General features: G+C 42.1%; 1 protein-coding gene across 1 annotated transcript in view; it reads right to left on the bottom strand.

Annotated features, from left to right (window-relative positions):
• The window catches only part of ANO3 (anoctamin 3), a 405787-nt gene that overhangs the window by 273534 nt on the left and 111298 nt on the right, over nt 1-20955 (bottom strand). The window lies entirely within an intron of this gene.

The raw sequence follows: 20955 nt of genomic DNA, 5'->3' as shown, positions 1-20955 counted from the left end.
GTGCAGATTTTGTATTCATTGACAGAATCGGATTTTCCCCCAATTTCCTGAATTTACACAAATTTGCATTTGTACAAATTTGCACTTCTGAACATGCACAAATCTCCCCTCCCCCCCCCAATATGCAAATACATTCTGAAATGCACAAATACCTCCAGCCATATGCATTTTCATGCTTTGGCCTATGCGGGAGGTGTACATTTTTGGCCAGTGGATTTTTTTATTTTACATATTTTTCTACAACTAAATTTTTTACAACTAAAATTCTGGAAAGTTAAAAAAAAAAAAACTGGTCTGCAAGTCTGTAGAATCCTCACGACTTGGGAAAAGCAGATCCACTGTGGAATCCATGGGTTGGATCCATAGAAAGCCAAACTCATTTGTTTCCATTGTGGATTTACTGGACATCCCTAGCCACAGTGCATATCCAGCACGGAAACAGCTTTCCTATAATCCTCTGATGGGGGAAAATCCCTCAGTCAGCAGAGCAAGGAACACAGAGAACTCTGAAAGAGGGATAAGGGGCTGATTGACTGGGATGGGCCCCCAAAGTGGGAATTAAATAGGATCTCCCTGACAGTGGTGCAGCTAGGTAATTTTAGAACCTGGACTTAATGGTCTTATGGGGCCCCACATGTATTACATGGTGTAATACAGCCTTCCCCAACTTGGAGCCCTCCAGAGGTGTTGGACTACAACTCCCAGCATCCCACAGGCAGCCATGTGGGATGCCAGGTTGGAGAAGGCTGGTGTAATAGATGACTATGTATATTACTTCAGTTCTGGCACACACCTAATGTTTCTCTTCTCTCTGCCTCCACACACTCCACAACTGCCCCACAACTGCTTTTACATTCCTGATATGTTAGACCAACACCCCCCCCCCACAGCAATACCTGTTTGCCAACCCTGTTTTAAAAAAACAAATACCCCAAGCATGTGCAGATTTGCAACTTCAGCTATTACATTTTATATAATGTATGCTGGCCCAGGTGCTAACACCAGGCCTGTTTGCCCCTGGCCCCGTCAGCTGCCGTTCTCTTGGTGTCATTGGGGGAGGGGGGCTGGGCCATGGGACCCCAGACTTCCACCCTGAGACTCAGCCCTAGCTACAGCACAGCTCGCTGACAGGAGTTTTCTTGGTTATGTTATAGAAGAAAAAACCTTTTTTTTACAAAAATTAAAATTCATTCAGTAGGTGCAAGAAGTTCTGGGTTTTCATGGAGTGCATTTTATTGTGAAACCAAGACTTTGCTCTAAATTTAATTCCTTAAATTAAGAAATAACAATAATCCAAACTAGCATGAGAGAGGCTAAGAGTCATTTCGATAGGGCTTTGTGGGGATTTGGCTGAGCAAGTTATACCAAATTAGGGTGACCAGGTGGCAAGGAGGCCAGGCCCTCCTGAGCCTGTAATCACTGTGTAGAAGAAATGTTAGCTTTTCTCGCTTCTCCATGAGAAGCTGTACTTGTAAAAAATTCTCTTCTACACCACTGTTGAATGTACAGCAGCCCTGATCTCCTTGGCATCTTGGTACCGGGGAAGTGGATAATTTCCATAAACCCAGTGTACATTTTCTACAGATATATGTAATAACATGTTCTCTCAAATGGGGTTCACAGTTATAAGTGTGTTTATTTTTTAGTGACCTTGTTATACTATTATGTACCTTCTTTTTTGCCGCCTTTGTTTTTTAAAACTTTATTTCAAAATAAAATAACATTTCATGAAAAAATGTACAAAGCACAAAGTATAATAAATAAAGCCCCTATCATCAATAAATATTAGTGGCAGTTTTTCACTGAAATAATAAATATGATTCAACTGGAATGACTAAATGCTAAATATGAAATAGAAAGAAAAGAAGAAGAAAGAAACTGTATAGTAAAGACATTGTTACTCAGGGTATGCACACGCTCAAACCGTTATCATGTCTGCTTGTAAGTATCTGCAGTGTTTTACAGAACATATTTGACCAGTAATGATAGTGGGGCAAAAAACTGAGTGTGTGCACCACAGGGAACAATTACTATCATAACATCTTCAAGTCTGTTTCTTGCCTAAGAATGTAATGAGGAAAAAAGGGAAAGGAAGCAAAATGTATTTCTTTTTTTTTGCACTAAAGTGCTGTAAACAACTATGAAAGAAAATTAAGAGAGACTTCCAGATAGAATGTGGGCCTTGAGGTGCATGGCCTGACTATAAAATTTACTAAGGTCACAATCCTATGCATGTCTAGACAGAAAACAGTCCTACAACTCCCAGTATTCCCCAGCCAGCATGGCTGGTTGGAGAATGCTGGGAGTTGTAGGACTTTTTTCTGTCTATACATGCATAGGATTGTGCCCTAATTGCAAGTCAGTGTCTCCCTGCCTCAATTTCCCATCTCTAAAGATGGGATTAGTAATTCACACAACTGTTGTGAAGATGAATAAGTTAAGATTTGGAAAGCATTTTACACCCACTGAAAAGTGCCGTGAGTGCCAAGTTTGGTAGTAAGGTGGGGTACAAATCAAATCAATCATTCAAATAAATGCACGAGAAAGGAATTGTGTGCAAAATGTACAATAGCGGCACATGGACAATGAAAGCAGTTTTATTTTTAAGCCACAGCTGCAAACACAAGGGTTTGGGTAATCAGTGGATGGGATGTCCCACAAGATCATCCAGACCAATCCCCTGGCAAGCTCATTCATGCATCAGTCACAACTTTCCAAAAGGAGAGAGCAGCATCTTACTAGTTTAACCAACAGAACAAGGGTAAAACCTTGAATAAAGTTGAGCTACTGGAATGTATCTACTGTCAAACAGCCAGGAACTGTACAAGCATGCTTATAAGGCAAAAATCATTCTACTTGCTAGTGATTTTCAACATTGCTAAGACAAATTCCATTCCATGACCCAGAAATACATTGACAACAGAATTGTGCAACACTGAATGACTGCGTGCAACATCAGACTCTACCATGAGCTTTCTAAAGATATAAGAATGACAGATTTGTCCTGTGACAAATAGATCTCAGAATGATTTTCAGTATATACTCAGATCCCCTTGAGCAGCTCAGGAAAAAACAACAACTAATGTCACAAAGAGGGTAGTGCCCCCCACCCCGAGGACCTTTTCAAGGTCTAAACTTAAGAAACAAACAAACAAAAAAGCATTTTAACTTACTGCCAGAGTTTAAAAAGTGTCTGCATTGCACAGTGCTCCAAATGTTTTCAGCAGCCTCTACACCGAAGCTTGAGAATACTGCAAGGGCATGCAGACTTAATGATTTAACACCCATTGCTCAAGAGACAAAAGATTCCTACTGACCTTTCTGCTGTTTAAATGACTGAATAGAGCCAGAGTGGTGAACCATCTTCATATACGAGAGCTTGACTGTAGCAATTTACTGAGCTTGAGGGAAACAAGGTGTTGCAAAACGGGAAACAGACTGGCTTGCTGCTCCATTGAATCCAGTGGATTCTGAACAGCTATGTAACCCAGCACCTGCTTCAGTGAGCGCTCAGCTTGGAGGACTCTACTCCCCTCTGTTGTCATAGAAACCAGAAAGGCTGGTACAGCATCACACTCCCCTTAGTGGATGCTTTAGGTATAATTCACTACATCAGTCTAATGGGGATATGCAGCAATATATTGTTTTGAGCCTTGTGTTGCTACAAGCCATTTTTCTTAAATGAAGAAAGAAAACTTCCTTCTCTGATGATCACTGTATCAGCAAACTACTCTTAGTCACCAGCTGAGAGATACTCTTAAGATATGACAGTGGGCAAAAAGTTAGAACATTCTGTCAGCACACTGATGACAAAGGACTTTTGCGGATTGCCAGTGCAGACATCATGTCTGATTGTTTATCTTATCTTTCAGCTAGGGATGGGCGGATTACTTACCCTGTTCCGGGTGGGGGCATCTGCTGGGGGGGAGGTGATACGTCCCTCCCCCCGCAATCCTCCCCGGCTAGCTCCGCTCCATGGCGAGTCTGCAGAGCTGCCAGCCAGGCCCGTTGGCAGCTGGATTTCTGTCAGCTGCCGGGCTGCGGCCACAAATGGCGTCTGGTGTAGCAGCTGCCATTTGCGTCCCTGCGTTATTCGTGATAGGCTATGTATATATTTATGTAGCCTATCACGGCAAAAGTAGGGGTGGACGAAAGTCACTTACCTGTCGTCGAAGGCCATTCGCGGTGGGGGGGAGGCGCTTCGCTGCTCCCCCCGCGAAGTTCAGGCCGGGGGGGGAGGCTTCCCGCCTCGCCCGGCTGAAATTCAGGCCGGGGGGGAGGCTTCCTGCCTCACCCGGCCAAAATTCAGGCCGGGGAGGAGGCGCCTCGCCTCGCCCGGCCGCGAACGCGAAAGTAAAAAAAAACAAAAAAACCACGCCCCCTGATAGGCTACGTGACGATTCACGTAGCCTATCACGGCTAGATCTGCAAAGTCAGCCGTGATAGGCTACGTGAATCGTCACGTAGCCTATCACGGGTGACTTAAAAAAAAAAAATTAAAAAGCGCGTACGCGAATGGCGGCCCCCATAGGGAGCCGCCATTCGCGTTCCTTATTTAGTCGCTGTAGTCTACGTAAATGTTTACATAGACTACAGCGACCAAATAAGGAATGGGAATGGCGGCTCCCTATGGGGGCCGCCATTATCCGTACACTCTTTTTTTTTTTTTTCAAAGTCACCCGTGATAGGCTACATGACGATTCACGTAGCCTATCACGGCTGACTTTGCAAATCTAGCCGTGATAGGCTACGTGAATCGTCACGTAGCCTATCAGGGGGCATTTTTTTTTTCTTTCATTGTAATGGCGGCGGCGGCAGCCGGTTGAAAGACTGGCTGCCGCTCCCGCCTCGCTCGAACACCCGCCGAACCGCCGGCTGGACCAGCCACCGGGAGGGACATTCGGTGAAGGTAAGTCCCGTCCTGGGGGGGGGGGTGCGGGGTGCGGGGGGGATTTGGAGGATTTCTCCCCGAAACTTGTTCGGGGGGCCGAACACATTGGCGCTCGGCCCCCCGAAGTTTCGGGGAGAAATTCTCCGCCATCCCTAGGCAAAAGGCAGGGACGCAAATGGCGTAGCGGATGCTGTTTGTGTCCCTGTTCTTTGCCATGATAGGCTACGTAAATACTTACGTAGCCTATTATGGTTAAAGTAGGGAGGCAAATGGCAGCCGCAGACCGGGGCAGCCATTTGGGGCCGCAGACTGGGGCAGCGGGCGGACCGGACCGGCAGACATCAGGTAGGGTCCGTCCCAGAAGAATTTCACGGGGTGGCGGGAGGGAGTGCTTCGTTCCGCCACGGCTCCGGGTTCTTTAGAATACGGCCTCATTGGAGTCCATGGCCGAATTCTCTAACATCCCTACTTTCAGTGCTTCCTCGTTGCCCGCTTCACACATGTCATTTTTCCTATGCAGAGATAATCTCCATTTAAGGAAAACTGTCTATGTAGAGTTCAGTGAGAGTTTTTTTTTTTTTTTTTTAGTTTGCTGCAAGTACTACCTGAAAGACCACCTTCTCCCATATGGGCTGGCCTGGTTCTTAAGGTCTTCTGGAAAGGCCCTTCTTTTGAGACCATCATCGTTAGAGGCATTTTTAGTGGCAACCCGAGAGAGAGCCTTTTTGGTAGCTGCTGTCAGGCTGTGGGATTCCAACCCAAAGGAGGTTAGGTTCACTCCTTCTCTCTTCTATCCTTTCGCCAGCAGAGAAAGACCATTTTATTCCAAAAGGTTTTGGCCTATAAGTGGGTCTGTTGGGTTGGGTGCTGTTTTTATTCTGTAATTGTCGTGTTTTTATTGTGTGTTAATGTTTTATTGTTTTAACCAATTTTAATTGTCTCTGTAAGCTGCCTTGAATGCCATTTTTGGGTAGAAAGCCAGGGAGCAAATCCGATCAAATAATAAAAAAAAATACATTGGTTGTTGTGATGCAAACATGTTAGTGTTTTCCCCCACCCCTTACATAAAGATTAATTTTTTTACAAATACAAAAATAAGTAAAATTTTGACATGGTACAAATGGATGTTTGATTTCATTCATGCTAAAAGAGGGCATGGAACTTTAACACATTTCCCACTAAGACGGGGAGGGGGGATTAGATGTATATCCCACACACTCAAGGGAAGCTTGAGGGGGTCAGAAGGCAACACGGGCTAGTTCCGCCTCTGCCATCTGCAAGATTAGTGCACATGAGAAGAGTCTCTGTGCACATACAGTAGTACATATACAGTGCTCCTTCATATGAGAGGGCGTCCTGACTAGTCCAGGATCCCCTCCCTTCTCCTAAAGAGGGTCTACATGCATACACAAATGTGTGTGGGGTGGGGGAGAGCAAAGCTAGCCCACATGACTCTGCAATTAGCCTTGTGTGTTCCTTGAATGCATTGAAAGGTTCAACTGAAATCCCCTATAGCTAACACAGAAGATCTGTTGTGTGTGGGAGAAGCAATATGGGGCTGCTTGCAAAAGCTGGGAAGTATACCCAGTGGACATTTCTAGGTTGTGGGATAGCATCATCACATACTCTTAAGATTAAGGAGCAGGTTTGCCCCATGATTAATACTGTTAAAACACTGCAGAATAAAGAAACCTGATGCAATTGTACATAAGGCTGTATCATATTCCTTTTTATGGTGTTTTATCCATGTACAGAGCCATATATTTAAAATAAAACAGGGTGGTGGTGATGGGTGCTCTTAACCAATCATCAGGGATTGTGCTTGTGTGTGGATTCCCCACATACTTTTTTGTTTTTAAAGTTCACATACTTCAGTTTCCCCTTTCTATAGTATGGGTTGCTGGGGCTACACTGCTCCACATCTAGTGACCCCTTCGTTCTGTCTGTGGTGACCCTTCCTTCTGCCCCAGCAGCTCTGGTGGGCATCAGCTGCCACTGATGAGTGCCTCCAATGAGACTTGGAAACTATCATAGGGGTGTTGGAGAAATCCGTTTGTGGGGTGGAGTTTGACAAGTTTTTCTATGTTTGGCCTCCTGGACCTTGTTTCAGTTCCCACTGCAGAGCCTGACTTGATCTGCAGCAAGCTAGGCCAGTTTGTCGGTTTTCTGGGCATTTTGCGCATTCTTTTTTTTTTTTGCACGTTCTGCAATTTGCACAAATTTCTGAGCAATTTGTTTCAAATTTGGCCACAATTTGTTCAGATTGCTCAGAGATTTGCACAAAATGTGGAACCTGCAAGAAAAATGCGCAAAAAAGTTCCCAGAGTTCGGTGAAAAGCCTGCAGTTTGGCCTGCAAACAGAACTTGAGCCATACTTGCTGAGGAACTCTGCTAAGTCAAAAAAGAACTGGATTTCCCAGTGATGGACATCCCTGAAGTCTCAATGCCGAGGGGAACAGTAGGAATGCCTCACATCAGAAAACTCAATGGACTCATGACATCTAAAGCCAGGGCCTCGTCTTCTCATGTCTAAAGCCATTTGTTGGCTCCTGTCAAAGCACCATATGAATGTGCAGCTTTTAGAAAGAAATCTCTATGTACTTCAAAGCTATTACTCCCTCAAGTGGAGGCTGCAAAATTGCTTTTCACACTACATTTTTTCCCCCAGATTTAATGGAACCCCACAAGCAAACCTGGAGGAACTTGTGAAATAGTTAACACAAAAAAAATTTTTGTGAAGTTATTTTGTAACAGAAAAGTCTATTTTTTCCCTCAGGCAAGCACAAGCATAAATTGAAAATTTGGCTGCTATTAAAAGAAGACAAATATATGCCTATAAAATAGGCATTAGATTACACTTTTCTTTCTCTCCACCCCACCACCCAGCTTGTGAAAATAATATTAAAATATAATAGAATGGAAATATGAATCTCATAAAATAAACATCAAACTTGACCCCAATATAAGAGAGGGGTGAATAAACAGTTTTATCTTTGTGATTTAGATAATCTGTTTTCAGAAAATAGTCTCACTAGGATTTGTTATCTCCCACCATGCTACAAACACCTCTCCTTAGCCTCTGTGTCTTGGCTTGTTCTTTTCCAGAGTGAGAACTACACTGAAGTGGACTTCATGTACCAAATGTGTTCTTTCCTTACTCACATTTTTCATGGTAATCAGGGTGTCTTGGGCTACGTGCACCAAGTATCACAGGCCAGGATCCATAGGTCAGGCACTGGATCCTGATTAGTTGTACAACAGATATTGCAGCTCAGGCATTAAACACAACTGGAAAGAATCCTCCTGTCAGGAAATGGAGAGCAGCCAATACTTCCTGCTATGTAGGTTGAAGGCCTAATGGACTCCGTCAGACTTGTTGAAGGGAGCCACTAAGTTGCTCTTTTGCACTTCCATACTACCCACCTACCTGATATGTGGATGCCTCCCATACTTACTTCCTAGTTTGTTCCCTCCCTAGCCCTTACTAATGGAATTGTTACCTTGGGTTTACTGAACATCTGGCAATGTGTACTAAATTCTATCTGCTATAGAAATTCCTTAAAACATATATCCTTGTGAGTCATAAATGTTTTACACACACACATACACACACACACACACACACCCCTTTCTACTTTAAGGTAATTCATGGTAAGTCATAACCATAATCCAATAAATACAACAAATTCCACTTGATCCTGTCAGTTTGATTTAGGTACAGCATATAACATAGTGGGAATCATCTGTTAAAAGTTCAGCCTGAGTTCTCTTTCAGCTTCATCAGTACTACCTAACTCTTCATTTGTTTCTAATCACTTTGCATTAGTTGTTGTTGTTGTTGTTGTTGTTGTTATTGTTATTAAACATTTATGTCCCACCTTATTTGCTAAAAAGCCATCATCTCAACCCTGTGAAAACATAATTCCAATCATATGTCAAACAATTTCTGGAAGTCTTGAAAAATCAACTGTGCATGAAAGATATGCAATATGAATATTTTGGGCTATTCATGTACACATGGCTATCTGTAATGAGGTCACATCTTTTTATGCAAAAAACCCCAATAGATTTTGGGTACAATCCTATGTGTGTTCAGACAGAAAAAAGTCCTACAACTCCCAGCATTCCCCAGCCAGCCATGCTGTCAAGAGAATGCTGGGAGTTGTAGGACTTTTCTCTGTCTAAATATGCATAGGATTGTAGCCTTAATCACAGAAATCCAAACTTAGATGCTTCCTTGAACACTCTTGTATACTCTTGTATACTGCCAGATGTCAGGTATGTACAAAGGGAGCATTCCTTACTGAAATGTATAATTTAATGGTCATACATTAAAAAAAAACTAAGATCATGGCATCGGGCCCCATCACTTCCTGGCATATAGAAGGGGAAGAAATGGAAGCAGTGACAGATTTTATTTTCTTGGGCTCCAAGATCACCGCAGATGGTGACTGTAGCCATGAAATTAAAAGACGCTTGCTTCTTGGGAGGAAAGCTATGGCAATCCTAGACAGCATAGTAAGAAGCAGAGACATCACCTTGCCAACAAAGGTCCATCCAATCAAAGCTATGGTTTTCCCAGTAGTAACGTATGGCTGTGAGAGCTGGACTATATGGAAGGCTGAGCGCCAAAGAATTGATGCTTTCGAACTGTGGTGCTGGAGAAGACTCTTACGAGTCCCCTGGACTGCAAGGAGATCAAATCAGTCCATCCTAAAGGAAATCAACCCTGAGTGCTCATTGGAAGGACAGATACTGAAGCTGAAGCTCAAATATTTTGGCCACCTAATGCGAAGAGAAAACTCTCTGAAAAAGACCCTGATGCTGGGAAAGATTGAAGGCAAAAGGAGAAGGGGACGGCAGAGGATGAGATGCAATGAATATGGACTTGAGCACACTCCGGGAGAGAGCGCAGGACAGGAAGGCCTGGTGTGTCCATGGGTCGGACACGACTTAACGACTGAACAACAACAACCTTTTAGTGTCTTTTTGGCATTCTGCTACTGATTTGAAATATTCATACTGTATTTTCATGTCCTTTAATCCTTTTTAGGATTGGATTCTATGTTTTATAATATTATGCATTGTTTTGAGTGGGTAAAGATCTTCTTAATTGTATGCAGATACAAAGTTACATAGAGTGCATAACTGGAAGTCTCAGAAGCAACCAACAAAACAGCAGTGGGTTGATAAAAATTTGGGAGACTATGATTATGTGTAAACTTACTCAGCAAGTGTAGCAAACAAGGGATCCTAATTTTAAGAAAGACATCATGCACCATGGTTTCCATTAAAAAAGAAAATTCCAACTAGGTAGAGTTGCCTGTATTGTTTTTGACTTGTAATACACAATAACACACACTCACACACACTCCTCATATATGCTGTATAACTTGTATTTTCATTTTTTCATTAGGTAGTGATGTCCTACATAGCTTGTTTTTACTACAGCTATTCCACAAGCATATTGGTAACAGACTAAGGGTAAAATCCTATGGGGATAGTCAGTTGCCTCTGAACCTGGAAGTGACCGACTATCCAATGCAGGGTGGGTGGAACGCGGAGGGAATCTTCTCTTCCATGCTCCGTCTGCCCTGTATTTGCGGCTAGACGGTCAATTTCAGCTGTCTAGTGAGGGGCATTAGAGGAGGGGGGAGGCCAGATGGTGCATAGGAAGCGTTGTAACAGCACTTCCGCCATCCCCTCCCCGCCCCCAGGAACGCCCCCTCTCCCTCCACTCCACGCTGCTGTTCTGAGCACGGAGCCAGGAACAAACCATGCTGCCTACAAGGTGGAGAGGGCAGGAAGTCTGTTTTCAGGGAACAGACCGCAGAGCGCTGGCTCCAAGCTCAGTTCCCAGAATTCAAAAAATCCTGTGGCTGTCTAGCTGCTGTCTAGCGGCCATAGGATTGCTCCCTAAGAATTGTGATTAGTTGATTTCTTTGTTTGTTAGTGATCTTGTTATAGTATTATATTTCTTCTTCTTCTTCTTCTTCTTCTTCTTCTTCTTCTTCTTCTTCTTCTTCTTCTTCTTCTTCCTCCTCCTCTCCTCCTCCTCCTCCTCCTTATTTTCTAGTTTATTTCAAAATAAAATAAAAATTTAAGATAAAAGTAACAGATGTTTTACAGACTCACCAAGCAACTTTACCTGGAATGTTAAACACTATGTCATGTCCAATACACACAGGAGAAATTACATTCCAGATTGTGTTTTTCTATTCCCAAGCAATAGATTTCCATGGAAAATATACTGGCTAAATTGAAATTTTCCTATATCCTTGTGAGTCCCCTTTTCTCAGTTGTTTGATGCAATCTAATCCCTGGATTATACTTTTAGTGAATGTTGGTGCTAAATCTGCTAGGGAAAAAAAAAAACCAGGCTTGAATTAAACCCCCTACTAGCAATGTTGCTCTACTGAATAATGAGGGTTTATATTTAATTATTTTGCATGCAGTTCTGGGTAAAAGTGCACAAACATGAATATAAGAAGAACACTGCTGGATCAGATCAAAAGCTTAACTAGTCCAGCATCTTGTTTTCCGCCAACGAGAAGCCTACAAGAAGCCTACAAGGCTGAGCATATTTCTGCTCATGTTCCCCAGCAACTGGTATAAAAACTTTACATTTGCTTACGTTGAACTGCATTTGCCACTTTAATGCCCATTCACCCAGTTTGGAGATATCCTTTTGGAGCTCTTCACAGTCAGTTTTTTTAAAAAAATCCTTACCACCCTAAATAATTTGGTTTTACCCACAAACCTGTCCATGTCATTCTCAGTACTAGCTCTGGATCATTTATGAACATGTTAAAAATCACAGGTCCCAGTACAGACCTGTCATCCGTTGTGAGAACTGTCCATTTATTCATAATCTCCACTTCCTATTATTTAACCAGTTACCAACCCATAAGAGGGCCCAACCTCTTATCCCATGACTGCTAATGGGATTATGTCCCTCACCAAAGGAAACTTTGGTGAGGGACATTGTCAAACATCCATTCAGCTTCTCTGCACTGTCTTCCTTTAGAATAATGCAATTCCCTTTTCATTCTACAGTTTCCTGCTTCTGATGTATTTAAACATTGTTTTATTGTTGGTCTTAATATTTTTTAACAATATGCTCCTCAAATTGTTTCTCCCTACACCCATTCCTTATTGTCATCCGCTTACATTCCCCCCTGCCCAAACATTTGTGTTCCTTTTGTTCTCCATATTTGGGCAATGCTTCCATTTTCTCAAAGAAGCCTTCTTGCCACTAATATTCCCTTGCCTCTGCTCATTCATCACTCTGGCATCATCCTGGACTTGGTAGTCCTGGACTTGGGACCTTTCCTGATCTGGAGTATGCATTCTAGCTGAGCTTCTATTATTGTGGTTTTGAATAACCCCCAAGTGTTCTGGAGATATTTGACCCATTCATTGATTTTTTAATTTTTATTTTTCTAATCCCCTCATTTTAGAAACTTTTCCTCTGTTGACGTCACTTGTAGGGATGGATGGGCACCCCCTTGTCCAGGTTCTCCAGGTGTCTGGCCAGCCCCTGCCCCCGGTCTCGGGAGCCCAGACCTGTGCTCAAGCTCCCTGCTGCTGCCCGAGCTACCTGCACTGACTCACCTGGGACCCATCCTCCAGCGCTGCAATAACCATTTTGCAAAAAAATGGTGATCGTGTATATGCGCAGGTTTAGCGTATGCAAAATGGCTCTGTGAATCACCCATATACGTGCACGGAGTCAGACAAACGAAGGGATCAGGGGACTGGTATCCAGGAGGCCGAGCTAGTGAGAAATCGCCGGGCCTCAAGCCCCAACCAGATCCCCAACATCTCTACCTGTGTGCCTGCTCAGTCTGCTGTCCAGGTGCTAACTGTTGATGGGCAGCTTCAACTTATGGTTCATTCCCTTTAATCCAGACTTGGCTTGGACAGCCCTTCAAACAGAGGATTCTTCCAAATAGAGGATTGTCCTCTATGAAGTATGAACCATGCCTCCCCCTTACTGACTCACTTGAAGCCTGATTTAATGTGCACATTCCTAGATTTACAACTTATAGTGTACTGCAGTTTTATGCCTCATGTCAAACTCATGAAGGTAAACACATTGTGTGAAACAAGCTGTAATGTGACAAGCAATGTGTTTTGGTTTTAAAACTAAGGTTGCACTACCTGTATGTAACTAAGTTAGTTCCTCTACTGGTACCAGCACACTAAAAAGAGCCCACATAAAAGATGCACTTATACCATTTTATTTTTGTTATAGTACTTCACAAAAATTACAACAGATGCTTTCTGACTTTTGAAGCACAAAATCACTTTCTCTGAGCAATTGAGGTTGACATTCTCTGATGGGAATGTATACTCTGAAGGATTTTATAAAGGTCACAAAGTAACAAACATTTCAAATGTGTATATTGCAAGAAAAGGGAGTGTTTTAAAAACTACTTAAAGCTACAATCCTATAACCATTATCTGGGATTAAACCCAATTGAACTGAATGGGGCTTATTACTGGGTAGACATGTATAGGATTGCACATTACAGCTGCAATCCTATAACAACTTACCTGGGAGTAAGTTCCATTGAACTCAATGGGACTTATTTCTGAGTAGACATGGTTAGGATTGCACTGTCACTGTAATAGGTAGCTAAATAAAAATGGGTCAGGATCTAGCAAGTTCTTTGGAACTTATTTATTTTTTTCAACCATTTCTAAACTGACATTCATCCAAAAATGGATTCCAGAGCAGTGTACAAACATGACTTGTAATTTCTGGTATTACACAAGCAACATAAAATACTCCTCACCCCTAAGGCTGAAAGAACCTTTGCATCTCTTTGACAAAATTTGTTGGATAGGCAGGCCAGAATGTACATGTAAAATCTTGACACCTAGGGTGAATTCTACCACTTCTTTCTTAGGATGTGCTGTGAATCACCACAGCTCACCTCCAAGCATAGGATCCAAGCAGGATCCAAGGGAAAGAGGAAGGTAAGTCGTTTTGTTCCATCAATTTGTAAGTAGTTGTTGCTCTGTATCTTCATGGGACATTACCTTTTATCACCAGCAGCTGCCACTCAGATTCTTTTCACAGAGAATTACCACAGCTGTATAGCCAAATGCCATATTTGTTTATCACGTATGTTACCTGGGTCCCTTGTATACAATATTCAGGGGCAGAAATCCATTGCACATCCTATTCTTAATCATATCTTCCTTCTTTCTTCTCAAATGAGAAGGAAAGGAATATTGCTTGATTTTGCTAAAGGCTTTGTTCTATTATCTTCTGAACGATGTTAAAACAGGCAATTAAATAATAAGGAACAAGAGATTAGATATGACTGGTAGGGGTCTCACATTTCCTAAGTATTTACTATAGAAAATGGCACATGGAAAATGATACTGTGCTACCACTACATAGAATCATAGAATAGTAGGGTTGGAAGGGGCCTATAAGACCATCGAGCCCAACCCCCTGATCAATGCAGGAATCTAAGCTGTTACATGTTCTAACAAATTGTAAAGAATGATAGAAGCGAATATCCATGAAAAATCAACATGAACATTAGACAAGAACAAATGTTATAGGAACTAGATATAGCTCCTGATTAACTATAGTTAGCTGCAGTTAGGATGAAATAATGTCTTGGACATCAATATAGTAGAATAATTTCTTCTAAGTTGAACTAAGCAGGGTATATGCACACCGGAATTGAGGTGTGAGGGCTTGTTATTCGTTAGAATCTTCTTTGTTATTCATTAGAATAACGAGAGTGATAAAAATACAGGAAAGGGTAATGTACTAAATATCTCTTGGGAAATTAACAGTAGATCATCACAAGTACCGCTTGATCTTTAGAGTACTATTTTTCTTCATTATTTACTACAGATTCAGAAAGATTTTATTGACAAATAAAACCAAGTTAAAATTCAATGAGAATATAACTGAGACCCATACTCAATTATAGTTTATTTATTTACCAGTATATATGAATCACTTACATTGATAAGCAATATACAAACAATGCAGTAGAAATATACAATAATACAACATTGTATGAAACTCAGATTAGACAACAGCATGAGAGCAGGGAAGCCAAGATTACTGTTCTGGGAAAGCTTGTTGGAACACGTACACTTTCAGTAGGCACCAAAACTCCAGAAGGATCAGTGTCTGTCTAACTGGCACTGGTACAGAGTTCCAGAGAGTGGGTGTTATGATACTAAAGGCCATCATGGATCAGGCCTCTGATATCTTAGACACCACCAGGAGGGTATCTCCTGATGAGCCCAACAAGTGAACAGCCAGGTGATTTCTGAACTATACTGGTCCTGAGTTGTTTATGGCATTGTAAACAAGTACCAAAACCATAAACCTGGCCTGTTAGCATATAGATAGTCAATGCAGTTCCCTCAGCATAGATGAAATATGCTGCTGATACGCCACTCCCATTATCAACCTGGCTGTGACATTCTCATCAACTGCAGCTTCTGGACCAGCCTTAAGGCCAGCCCCATGTAAAGCAGGCTGCAGTAATCCAATGTTGAAGTTATTGATCCATTGACCATATTGGTCAAGCTATCCCTGTCCAGGAATGGCTGTAGCTGTTTAACCAGCAGAAGCTGGTAAAAGGCACTCTTGGCCATTGCTGTCACCTAATGCCTCCAAGAACAGTGCTGGTTCAAGGAGCATCCAGACTATGCACCTGCTCCTTGAAAGGGGGTGCAACCCCATTCAAAACAGATGACCAACCCAATTACCAGACACAGGGACCACTTACCACAAAGTCTCAATTTTGCCTGGATTCAGACATAGTTTATTGGCCTTCATGTAGCCCATCACCGCATCCTGACAGTGGTCCAAAGCCTGCAGTGTCTCCCCTGATCCATGGAATGGGGTATCGCATATGTATCCATAGTGCATATGTAATACCCCATTCCATACCTTGCATTAGTCTATTGACCTTCCTGTTTCAGGAGGGAACATTGCTCAGTGGTAGAGCACATGCTTTGCATATAGGAAGTCCCAGATTCAATCCATGGCAGCATCTCCCGTTACAAGGAACAGGTATCAGATAACAGCAAAGACCCTGCCTGAGATCCCAGAGGGTGCTGTCAGTCAGCATACACAATACTGGGCAAGATAAACCAGTCATCTGACTCAGTTTAAGGCAGCCTTATAGTTTCAGATATTCCTGTCCTGCTGGTATTTGTGCTACCTATATTGTTCATACATCAACTAATCAGCAACAGATCAAAATATGTGTGATATGTCTTACAGATAAATCCAGTGGTGTCTAAACTATAACAAAGTATATGGAAAAAATAAGGAGAGGGTGACATTGCTCTGGGATAAACGAAGTCAACTAGTAAGCAGTTCAGTACAATAGACATGCCCCTGTACTGTGTTTTGCGAGAACTCCATTCTGCCCCAATCTAGCCATGGAGTAGAGCTGAGCACAAACGGCCTTTCAAAATTCTCCAGCCTATTTGTGGGCAGAGAAATTGGGGTGACTATTTCACTGAATTTCTCCTAGGGGAGAAGTCCTCCAACAGTTTCTCACAGATAGGACATGCTATTGGCAGGGGTTGTAGCACAGGTTCTTTCTTTTTTTCTGAAAGGTTTTTGGTTTATTGCACTATTTCTGTAGGTGGCAACAGCATCAGCTGTGTTGAGGCTTCCATTTTTCTGAGGCAGAATCTTGCATTTTGTTTGGTGGTATTTTTGAGCTTATGTAATCACTGTGAGGTGGCCGAGGGTGCTGTGTGTTTTCTCTCTGTTACACATCTTTCCATTGCTCTGCATGAGGAATTGCCTCATGATGTCTTCTTCATGATGGCTTTAAGTGAAGGAGGGAAGCTGAGGAGGCTACAGGCTGCCACAGAGATTACTGTACAATGACAGACAGGAAACTCATGCACACTCCTCAGCCACCTCACAAATGAGGTAAGCACAAGAACCCCAAACCCAACCCACGAGGATTTCTCTGAAATTTCTCCTCCTTTGAATTTTTTTCTTGAAAGTATTTTTTTTCTATCAAATTGAATGAGAAAGGTCAAAAAACATGTGGGAGAAATTTTTGGCACAGCACGACCATGGAATTCTTCATCCAGTGTCTGAATGAACACATGTACACCTCTGTTGCACTGGACGCGTCACTCATCCATGGGTATTCCCACAATCTCCTGGGAGTTTGTGTCTCTGAAGCCTGGCTCAGTCTTGGCTCTCTGTATAGGAGCTACATACAGTAGAGGCTGGTGGCTCTGATGTCAGTGGGGCTGTAGATCTGCTCTGGGCTTCAGTCAGAGCCAGTCAGAACTCCGAAGTAGCTATCCAAAGCACTGAACCCTATGGTTCAGCACCTTGAATAGCTCCTTTGGAGATCTGATTGGTTCTGATTGAAACCCAGAGTGGATTCACAGCCCCACTGACATTAGAGCCACCAGCATCCACTGGCTGCATATCAGGCAGAAAATCAACAGATGAAGCTCCTTCCCCTCACAACACCGCATCACAGCACTGGGGAAAGCTTCACAACTTTCTGCCTATTATGCAGCTGTTACAGAGCCTCTATCCATAAAAGGTAATAACCCAAATACTTGAAAAATCATTCAAGTAGAAATGGCATGTGTGTATTTAAAGTCATAGCAAACACAGACTTCTGGATTCAGAATTTGTTCCATACCTTCTTAGCCTTATTAAACAACCCTACATCTTTATAAATTATGAATGGAATGTAAGACTATAAAAACACAACCCCCAAAATATATTTAACAGTGCAATCCTGTGCATGTCTACTAAGAACTAAGCCCCACTGAGTTCAATGAGACTTACTCTCAGGTAAGTGTGTATACAATTATGTCCTTAATGGTAATTTCCAATCCCCTCCTTTTATTCCAATGCCATTCTTCTACGGACTTCAGATTCAGAACACTGATAAAGTAACATAGTGTTGCCTAGCTATCTCTGCATTGTGTATTCATTCAGATAGCGAGGTTGTTTCTAGAATGATAAGATGTGCTCATAACAACTGATAAACCATGCATCAGGAATCAGGCATCATTTTTTAAAGACCTCATTCTAAACTAAAGAAGGACTATTTACAAGATTTCTGGAAGCTTATTTTTTTTTTCATTATACAGATGCCAACAATGGTGTTGCAGGCAGAAACCCATTAATATTGCAGGAGTGTTTCTGCTCATTAGCATGAACAAAATTTAAGCAGAATTCAAACTGGGCATTGAGGAGACACACATGAACATTCAGAGTTTAATTGTTTCAGCATGTTATCGTGTTATACACATTTGTGCACTACATGCCTTTTAGACTGGAGTTATTTATCTCACATAACAAATTAATAGCAAGAGCTCCTTCCAGGGGGGGAAAAAAATAAGGTAAGGATTTGGGCACCTCAAGAATTCAGGGGATAGACATGAAATAATAGCTCCAACAGCTTGTAATTGCTATGGAACCAAAAGGATTCAACATGAATACGAAATGAGCGCATGATTCTTCTCATAGATGAAAGTCATTTTACACACACTGAATGACTTTTTGAAACTTACTGGAGCATGTAGCGAGCACACACTTCTCATGAATAATACAGAACCATTTAAGAGCTTTTACAACCCAGCATTCACTAGGCATTGCTAACAACAACAACAACACTGGAGTCCACATGAAAGGACAAGCTTTCTCTTTGTACTTTTAAGTTATCACTTCTTCCTTTTAAATTGATGAGTCACGACCCAATTCCTTTTAAAATTTCTTTTGCTAGACTCTATTTTCTAATAAAACCACAGCACTTACAGAAAACGTAACATGTTCCAGAAGCAGGAAAGCCACCTTGCTGTACAGCATGTGACTCCATGCTCTCCATTTCTAATGTCTGCCGTACCTCCTGTACCAAAATTCAGTTGTAAGCTTATTCTGAAGGGACGGAATGTATGTGAAGTATGTGAAGTCTGCATCCGTTTGCCTGTTCGTATGATGACATGGTCAGAGCCAATTTAATTAAACTAAAGAGAAAGAACAGGGGTAACCTATTTAAGGAGTTCAGTTGAAAAGGAGAAATAAGTTCAGGGTGCAATCCTATGCATATTTAGACAGAAAAAAAGTTCTACGAATCACAGCATTCTACAGACAGCCCTGCTGGCTGAGGAATGCTGGTAGTTGCAGGATGTTTTTCTGTCTAAACATGCATAGGACTGTGTCTTTGATATTCACTGTTAACTTTTCTGTGTTTGAGGTTGTTTCTTCAAAGCAGTGAGAGAAGCTGTAGGCAACTGTAATATACCAAGGTAAGAAGAAACTGGGAGGAAAATACTGACCCTAGTGGAAACTGTTTTGGTGGTGGTGGGGGGGGGGGCTTTTGTTGGGCTTTCCATTTTTGTAAGGTGGTGTTGTTGTTTTTGTGATCTCCTATATGAGCCAGCCTTGAACACTAGGGATTGCTCATCGATCCAGCAGAAGCTTCCATCAGTGGAATGGGAAGGGAGCCAAATTTTAGCAATTCCCCTGCCACCCTGCAGCTCCTCATGACAACTCCCATGCTGTTCTGAAGGGTTTCCCAACCTTCTGGAGGAATTTGGGGGGAGCATGGGGGGACTGCAGGAGGAGGAATAATTGCAAAGTATTGTTCCCCTCCTCGTTCCACTGATGGAAGCCTGTACTGGATCAAAGAGCTTTCTGTCAGCAGAGTGACACCAATTGGATACAACAACCTTAGCTCATATTGGCTGTTTGTCCTTTAGATTTCTGTTTATTGTAGGGCCCACAAAATATTCAGAAATTTGATTTTAGAGTAGGGATCTCACTTAGCCAAAATAAACAGTTGGAAGAGTAGAGGAAGGGCTCAATAGTTAAAGTATTACCCCGGGCAAAATAAATAAATAAAAAACGGTCATGAAAGTCTTAAAGGACACACCAGTCAGGAAGCTAGCCAACAGCATCATTTTCTCTCTCAATCAAGAACAGAATAGTAACAGGGAACTCCTGACTCTACCAGATTTAACTATGTCCAGTGCCACTAAATTATATAAAGACGTTATTTACACAGCCCTGTATTGGAAGAAGGAACAAACTTCCCCAGTGACTTATAATTCTGAGTGCACAACTCTGAAGGGATATAATCTTCTGTACAGTTTTGATATTTTCATTCAATACCTTTATTTCAATCCCCAATTCTATTTTTAAAAATCTAGTATTATAAACCCCATCATAACTCTGAAATGGTACGGCCCAAACACACCTCATGTGTTTTTTGTGAGAACCAGGCCCCTGAGTTACCAGTTCTTAGCTGCTGTGCCTGTAATAAGTTCCCCAGTTTCCAATACCTAGTTGCATCCATGATTCCTGTACTTGAACCTAAAGGCGTTCTTTGAATTGTGGCAGACAACTGTGAAGCCCTTTATCGACTGAAGAACAGGGGTGGCCCTACACATCAGGCAGCCAATTTTTGTTGTCCAGAAAGGGCAGCAAATAGCTATATTATTATTATTATTATTATTATTATTATTATTATTATTATTATTGAGGTGCTTGTGGGATTTTCTGCCTTGGGTACCACATATAACTTTACCAGCCCTGGGTGCACCATGACTTTGAAGAGAGGGGATACCATTTGCTGCTCCACCTCAGGCAGCAAACTGCCTTGGGCTGGCCTGGCTCAAAAATTCTGTAGAAACGGCAAAGCAGCCAATTCCAGGAATAAACTGCATGCAAAGGCCTTTTCTTTATCTTTATTAAGGAAACATCCACAGTAACTCCTTCTGAGTGCATGTATGCTTCATTTGTTAAGTTGCAAGGGTACTGTCTCCTCCTGTGTCCCCTGTAACTAGACTTCCAAGTGTGACTGACTGATGTTGCTAGTTTCTGAAGAACTTAGTCATTCTGCTTATGCTTATGATTTGTATTTAAAAAAAATCAGCATCTCAGTTAAAATAACAGAGAGCCATATTTTAAGTCCTCGTTGCTTGTTCTGAGCCACTTTTAGCTTGCTGAACTGGGTCTGCTCTTTCAGCTTCTTATTCAAGCACTGTTCATTTATTTGCCAACAGGCAATGTTTTG

This window comes from Heloderma suspectum, chromosome 1, assembly GCF_057233095.1.
Source record: "Heloderma suspectum isolate Gila_16-S chromosome 1, 16-S_ref, whole genome shotgun sequence".
Classification (NCBI taxonomy): Eukaryota; Metazoa; Chordata; class Lepidosauria; order Squamata; family Helodermatidae; genus Heloderma; species Heloderma suspectum.
Note: the sequence above shows the minus strand (reverse complement) of the source record. Positions and strands in the feature narration are given on the sequence as shown.